The sequence below is a fragment of the Myodes glareolus genome, chromosome X (assembly GCF_982192425.1).
Source record: "Myodes glareolus chromosome X, mMyoGla1.1, whole genome shotgun sequence".
Classification (NCBI taxonomy): domain Eukaryota; kingdom Metazoa; phylum Chordata; class Mammalia; order Rodentia; family Cricetidae; genus Myodes; species Myodes glareolus.
In genome coordinates this window covers 35303157-35311760 of record NC_142053.1, presented here as the reverse complement: position 1 = coordinate 35311760, position 8604 = coordinate 35303157, and the positions used below count along the sequence as shown (strand labels likewise).

Genomic DNA, 8604 nt, shown 5'->3' with positions numbered 1-8604 from the left:
TGCACTTGTCTGAAGAGTTTGCCTGAGGCAAAAGTAAAGAGTTCTGGATTACTGCCTGAGGCTTAAGTGAAGATTTTGTATCCATTCCATTGACAGAAGAAATCTCAAAACAGCCTAATAAAGACTCTGCCATGTGGATATTAGTCGTAACTAATGAAGATTTATATTGAAAAGGAATGAGCTGAGCAGGATAAATTGCAAAATGTAAATTTTGAGGTGAAAAAAGCACCAGGAAGTGGAATGAAGCTAAATCCTGTGTTCAAGGGGATAAACAGTTTGATAAATGAAATAAGAGAGTTGTGAACTCAGGACAAGGTCCCACTTAACTAAATTTATAACTCTGTGAAAAACTAAAAAAGCTTATAGTACTAGGTACTATATATTTATATGTATGTATATATACATACATACATATATATATATGGATAGTATAGTACTTTAATCTCAGCATTGGGAGGGCAGAAGTTGGAGAATCTCTGAGTTTTAGGCCAGTCTGGTCCACAGATCATGTTTCAGGACACCCAAGCTTATACAGTGAAAGATAGAATGCTGTTGAAAATGTAAGTAAATGAGGGGGCCATCTTCCAGACCCAGCAAGAAGCAGAAGTTGGCAACTTTGGCCATGTGGTTGTGACTTTAGAGTTGAGGGTAGAAGAAAGGAGTTAAGGAATAATGCCACTGAGACTAGGTATGTATCAGGGTGACCCTGAATGGAGGCCTATTAGAATGTCCATTGGGTGAGGATATGAAGTTAAAGCTTGGATTGTCTTGGAGAAGCCAGGATGGTAGAAATGCCAGTGTCATGGGTTATCTGTTGTGGACAGTTACTGATGGAGTGGAACCAGACAAAGATAAATAAATGTGTTGCAGTCAACAAAGCAGAACACCATTGGAGATCTGGAGTGCTTTGTCTTCAGGTATGAAGTTACTGAGTTTGGAGTTTGTACAGCTAGATTTTAATCTTGCTTTTCTTCAGTATTTTCTCACTATGCTTGCTTCCTGGCATGGTGAAATGGTAATGTACATCCTATGATATATAATATGTTGGAAGTATATGATCTGCTTATGATGTTGATTTATATGGAAAGATTACAGTTAAGTGATTGTCATCTATCTCAGAAGAGACTTTGGACTTTGAAAAAAAGTTTGAGATTGTTTTTTACAATTGGGGACTTTTGAAGTTGGACTGGATGCTTTTTTTACATTATGATATGGCTATAAGCCTTTGGAAGCCATTGAGTAAAATGTAGTGGTTTGAAAGAAAATGGCCCCCAAAGGGAGTGGAAGTATTAAAAGTTGTGAGCTTATTGGAGGAAGTGTGTCACTATGAGGTGGGATTTAGGGACATTTTTGCTCAAACTTCCTTCAATGAGATTCCCAGTTGACTTCTTGTTGACTACAAGATGTAGGACTCTCAGGAGCATGATGCTACTCCAGCACTGTGTCTGCCTGTATGTCATCATGTTCCTCATCAAGATAATGAACCAAGTCTCTGAAACTGTATGTGAACCACCCCACTTAAATGTTTTCTTTGTAAGAGTTGTCAAGGTCATGGTTTATAGGACCTGGTCTCCCCTTACTCCCTGGGGTGCATCTCAAGGACAGTTTGGTCTGCCAGCTAAAGTTTCCTGCTAATTCCTGTGCTCACTCTGCTGTAGCCTGATGATTTAGCTGTAGGGATTTGTTTTATCTGTGGTATGGTAATTTCTCACCTGCCTGGGAGAATTCCTACACAGTGCCAAGTTCTTTCTCCGCTGCTGCCGCTGCTCTCTGCCCCCAACCCCCTGCCTGGGAAGGTATTACTACAGTGCCAAGTCCCATACTGCGCCGGGTCCCCTATGCTGCCAGTTTCCCCTCTGGTTGGAAGGGAATTCCTTTACTGGGGCCAAAGTATATTAGCTTGGCATTAAGCTAAATAAAGTGGCATTCGGTGATCTCTTGTTGAATGACCCAGGTCTCTTGTGCCTTTTGTTCAATCTCCAGGCCTTTGCCCAAACTCGCGTGAAGTATGGTTGCACGCGAACCGTACTGAGAGGGTAAGACAGAATCGGGTGTTACAATTGGAGGCGCTGATGGGATCTGAAGCAGCTACAGTCGGACACTCGTCTGCGGGACCCATCTGCAAGGTTTGGGAAGTAAGGATCCCTGAGAGGTCACCCTTGGGAGGCTGGTCAGTCAGTAAGTGATGAGAGTGTATTGGCTTATGGGTGCAAGTAATTTTGTTCCAGTGTTAAGGGGCTGATTAAAAGGCCAATTGATAGTGCTTTTAGAGAAACAAGGCAAGTAAGGCACCGATATTAAAGTATAGACAGCACAAGAGTTCATTAAGACAGTTTTGTTTTATGTAAAGTAGTTAATTGCCTAATTTTTTGAGAGAGTTTAGTCCCTGGTTTCTACATGCAGGGGGCTTTATATTACTGATTGGGAACAGATAAAGTTAAAAACAAGAAAGAAGGGACCAGACATGAAAAACTCGTGAGAAAAAAATCGGTGGATGTATGATTATTGAGCGCTCAGAGATAAAGATTAAAATTTAAAAAAATGTAAAAAAGCAGGTTAAAATGCTTCTTTTCCATTTCACATTTTGCTTCTTTGTCAAAAGTCTGTTGTTTGTAGGCAGGTGAATTTGTATCCAAGGTGGATTGATTTCAATACTGTGACTCTGTAATGAAGTTTAAAGACAGAGATTGTAATGGATTCAAAAGTTCTTTGATTGTACAGGATTTTAAGAATGTTTAGGCTATCCTGAGTTTTGTCCTTTCTCATAAGATTGAGGATTGTTTTTTTAGAAGTCTAAAAATTTCGTTATGAGTTTAATGGGTATTTGCATTAAATTTGTAGATTGCTTTCAATAATATTGTCAATTTTGCTATATTGGCGCTGTCTTTACAAGAGAATAGAAGATCTTTCCATTGTCTGATGGCTTAAATTTCTTGAAAGGTTTAAAGTTCTTGTTATACAGGTTTTTCAATTTGTGTAATTAGAGTTACTCAAAGAAATTTTATGGTATTTGTGGCTATCTCATTTATCAGGTGTACTAAAGACATAAATTTGGGTTGTTTTCAGATTCTATGTATGATAAAGTAATTCTACTGTAAACATGGTTAAACACGTGTCCTTGTGATATGGTTGAGCATCTTTTGTATATTGGCCCAAAAGAGGTATAGCTAAGTTTTGAGATAATTTGTTACCTAATTTTCTGAGAATTTGCCATACTAGGATCCAAAGCAGCTGTGCCAGTTTGCACTTCCAGCAACAATGGAGGAGTTTCTCTTAAATATAAATTATGAGCAGTATTTTTGATCTTGGTCTTGTTGCAGGAATAAGATGGAGTCTCAAGAGTTATTTTGATTTACATTTCTAAAACGGTTAAGGATGTTATATTTAAACATTTTTAAATGTCTTTCAGTCATTTTAACTTCATCTATTGAGAATTTTCAGTTTAGGTCTGTAGCATATATTTTTATTTTATTAATTGTTCTTTTGATGACTAATTTCTGGAGTCCTTATGTTTTTAACATGGATTAGTGACTAATAAAGATTTTCCAATTCTATAGCCTGATATGTCATGTTGACTGTGTCCTTTGTTATACAGAAGCTTCTCAGTTCAAGAGATCTTATTATTTCTCTCAATGTGTATGGCACTGAGGCTGTGTTAGAGTTGTATCAATGCATTCAAATGTTAGTTCTAAATTTTTATTCTAGGAGGTTAAATGTTGTTGGTTTTATGTTGAGGTCTTAAAGAGAAAAGAGAGGAGAACAGCTTTCTAAAACCCTTCAAGGATCTTCAGAACCTTGCTCTGAGTTTGTTGACTGCCTGCTGCAGGTGGGAGGTCGTATTTTTGGGGATGTGAGCTCAGTTACAGTCTCTTGTGTCTTTTGTTCAATCTCCAGGTCTTTGCCCAAACTCACATGAGGTACGATTGTGCACAAACCGTACCAAGAGGGTAACACAAAATCGGATGTTACAATGGTTTCTATTCACACCAGTTGAATACCCTAAGATATCACCCAAATGTGTGTTTCTCTCTCTCTCTCTCTCTCTCTCTCTCTCTCTCTCTCTCTCTCTCTCTCTCTCTCTGTGTGTGTGTGTGTGTGTGTGTGTGTGTGTGTGCATGTGTGTGTCTGATAGTCCATATATTCTTAGATATGTGGTCTTCTACCAGATTGTGGAGGATTTCCCAGGGTCAACAAACTGTCTTGCCTGTTCCCAACAGCTAAGAGTAGCCAGTAGCTCCTCATCAGGAGTAGGCCATTTTGTCTACTTCCCCTGTACATGATAAAATTTGGTCTGGCTTGAACTTGCAACACGACTCATACATGCAGTTAAATTTTTTATGACCTGATACATGTAGAAGCTTTTCTGTTTCTGAAGGATACTGTTGTCTTTTATTCATACAGTGTCTCTGGCACTTCTATTCTTTCAGCCAAATTTTCTGAAATGATCATGGAACGTATGGATAAAGGGTATGATATAGATATCCCACTTAAGGTTGTATATTTAACAGACTTTTATTCTCTATACTGGGCCATTAGTGGATCTGTTTGTTAATTTCCATCAATTGCAAAAGGAAATATTTCCAATGAGTCTTGAGAGATGCATTAATCTCTAGGTATAGTTAAATAATTAGAATCCAATTTAATATTATGTCAAGTTATTGTTTATATATTACTTATTATTTATTGGGACACTGTAAATAATTATGATTTATTGGATATCATTTATTATATAGCATTTATTGTTATTTATTATTTATTTAGGAGAAGGAAAGTAGTGGGCCTTCTGCTAGGGTTTATGATGCATGCTAGACAGTTTTATTGGTCTAGGAAGCATTTAGCATTATATTCTGAAAGCTCAGGTGTTTTCAATTTTTTTTTGATCTTTTGTTAGTGATTTCTAGTTGAATCCATTATTAAGGAAACCAGACTTTATATGACATAGTTGATTTTGCATCTGTTTTGATCTATTTGGTCTTTATAGACCACAGAAATGATCTATCTTTGAAAACTTTCCAGAGACATTTACAAATAATCTGAATCTGTTCCTTATAATATTTGGCATAAGTGAATATGAGTAAATTAAAGAATAATGTTGTTCAACATACTATGTAGTTGCTTTTATTTGGTCTGTTTATTGATTACCTAAGGAAAGTCAATGGCCTCTTTTACAAAAATATGGATAATTTCTACCTTTAATGTTACAAATTCTTCCAGAAATTTTGATTATATTCTATAGAGTTTTATGTTTAGACATATCATGTATTTTTGAAATAATTCTTTTGTTATAGTGCAATAATAATTTTGTCTCTCCAAAAATTTTGTTTCACAGAACATACTTTATGCAATGTCATATAAGATTTATGAATATTTTTCCTGGTATTTTCATAATACATCTATATAACCATATATATGGTACTCACTTTGGTGGTTATTCTTTTTCAATTTGACTGAATCATTCTGGAAGCATATGTATGTCCTATGAATGTTTTTAGAAATGTTCGTTTTAAAAGAGAAGACATAACTTGAATTTGGGAGTCATCATTCCATGGGGTAAGATCAGGCACTTACTAAAGAAAAGGAAGTATGCTGAACATCCCCATTCATTTCCCCCTGTTTCCTGACTATAGATACAATGTGAACAGATTGTATGAAACTTCTGCTGCCCTGACTTTCATGACACAATAGACTAGACACTGAAGGGTATGTGCCAAACTTAATCCTTTCTTAGATTGTTTTGAACAGCTGTCTTGAGGAAAATAACTAATGCATCACTTAATGTCATTGACTTCAATTTTTTTTCTAATTGATGATGATTTTAATATGGTACATAATGTACATCCAGAGAAATTACTATAAATTTAACTCCTTGAACATTTAAAATCATTACATATCATTTTAAATTGCCTATTGTAAGTTTGACTATGTAGCTTTCATATTATTCTTTGCTACAAAGGTTGTAATGTGTAACATTTACTTGTGTTGTTAATTCACAAGAAATTGATGTCTTAACTTTCCAACTAGAAAAAAGAAACACTGTAATCCTACAGGTTATTTCAGTCCCAATATATCATACTTTGATTTTTTTCTCAATATTTTAGTATATCCAAATCTTGAAATTGGATTACAATATATTCCTTTAAATGTCAGACATAATTTTAAATTTTGTTTATATTTTCAGAATTATATTTTCTCTGCGTATTTCTGACCATACTTGAACTTACTCTATAAACAAGAGGTGGCCTCAAACTCAGAAATCATCCTTCATCTGTCTCCTGATTTAATACTGGGATGAAAGGCATATGCCACCAACCCCAGTGATAATTATTTCTTTTATTTGGGGGATTATAGTGTACTTAATTCATTTCAACCCACTCTCTTATCCATCCAAATCTTTACATTTATTACTCCTTATTATCTTTAATATTCATGGCCAATCATTCATTACTTGTTGTTATATTCATATATGTATAAGTACATAATTACATATTCCTAAATATAACGTGCTCAGTCTGTATAATGCTACATCAATATATGTTTTCAATATTGACTATTGAGTATTGGATGAAAGATTCTCTGAGGAAGACTATTTCTACTACTCTCAGCATTCTTTAGATTTCTGGAGATTTTTGTGTAGAGTCCAGGTCTCATGGTCTTTTCTTTAGTTTACTTTGGCATATTTATTGTTGTTCTTGCTCAGCACATGTTTAATTAAACAGTCATATTTATGAGACTTTAGTAATGCTGAATATATCTTAAAGGAGGAAAACATTCTATTCTTTTTAATATTACATTTGTTGTTTTACTTTAGTTGCTAAAGTCTCAAAGTCTTGTTTGTGATAATTTCATTTTGATCTGAACATATTTCATTGGCTTTTCTTCTATAGGGATGTACTCATTTGTTCTTTGGTTAATACATTATATTGATGATAATGTCTTAGTTTAATGAATATATGTCACGACTGTATAAGATAATAGCATTAAAGGAAGTTGAAGAGTATGCAAGAACTAGAGAATTATTCATGTTAAATACTTCCTATCTTTATTCATACTAGTATGTTTTTATTTTACCAATATTGATGAAAGATGACAGTAACATGAAGGGGCCTGCTTGTTGGGCTTTCTGTCCCACCCAATATCCCACAGCTGGCAAGCCCCAAAGAAAATCACACAGAGGACTCCATAAGATTATAAACTGATTTTCCCATTAGGTCAGGCTTCTTATTAGCTCTTGTAACTTATATTAAGCCATTATCCTTATCTATGTTAGCCATGTGGCTCAGTACCTTTTTCAGTGCAGCATGCCACATGTTGCTTCTTCTGTGGTCTGGGCTGGACTGTGGAGGGAGCTTCCTGCTTCCCAGAATACTCCTGTTCTCATCACCCTGCCTCTACTTCCTGTCTGGTTAACCCACCTATACTTCCTGCCTGGCCAATCAGCGTTTATTTAAAATATGATTGACAGAATACAGACAATTCTTCTGTACCACTTCCCTCTCTCTTTTTTTTTAAACAAAGGAAAATATCCATAGTCCATTTGTTGGGAATGTGGGCATAGTATTTTAGGCTACTTCCTGCTAGTTGGGGGTGCTGATAATATTATGGGACCTAAAGAAAATTTAGACTTATAATCAAGTCATGACTGGAGTATCCTGTGAGTTTTGATCTTCTCAGGCAGCAGTCTTGAATCTGTTCTGGATGTAGAACTCAGACATCTGGGCTGTCTGTTCCTTCTGGAGATTTCTCAGGTGGTCTTCCTTGTTCAAACTGGATTTTTCTTTTCTATTTTTGAAGGCAACTCTCCAACTTTATTTGAGATTCAGTAGGTTAGCTCTCATCCACATTGACTATCTGTAGATTTTTGAATGTGGTAACAGGCACATAAGATACCAATGTGTAGAGTTTGTTTGGCGAGTCCTCATCCTCATTATGTGTTCTGGACAAATGTACCTGGATATGGTATGGAACATTCCTTATTTCTTTGGCCCAGATGGCTTTATTGAGCCTGGTATCAATCCATACATCTGGAGTCCCCATCTCCTTCATGGCAAATTTCCGGATTTCTTTGAGTGCCCTAGGAGCACGTTTCTTGAAGCCCACGCCATGGATGCGCTTGTGAATGTTGATGGTGTACTCTCGGGTCACCATCTCGTTGATGGCAGAACGGCCCTTCTTCTTCTCGCCACCCTTCTTTGCGGGAGCCATTCTGCCGGGCCCAAACTGGAAAGCCAAACTGGATTTTTCTTATCTCAGAATGAATCCACAGCCTCTCATTTTCTGTAGAAACAAAAGCAAATCCTCTTCTCCAAAGTACCATACCTTTTGACTTCAATTTTGAAGCCAAGGCATTTTCAAAGTATCTGTCTTGGATTAATTCAGCAGTATTTTCATAATACCTATCTTGGATTAATTCAGCAGCATTTATAAAGAAATTTCTTTTAGCAGTTGTTGCTCCTTCCTCAGCATTCAAACAATTCAAAGAGACCATAATATCATACAGTATCAAGGTTCTCTGTATATTTCCCATCTTTATGTGGCTTTACTTTAACCTATATTTCTTTTATTTTTACTTTTACTTTTTGAGACAGGTTCTCTGTATATCTTTCT

General features: G+C 35.9%; 1 pseudogene; it reads right to left on the bottom strand.

Annotated features, from left to right (window-relative positions):
* Nucleotides 1-7824: 7824 nt before the first annotated feature.
* LOC125403671 (large ribosomal subunit protein eL31 pseudogene) lies at nt 7825-8210 on the bottom strand (annotated as a pseudogene).
* Nucleotides 8211-8604: the final 394 nt, after the last annotated feature.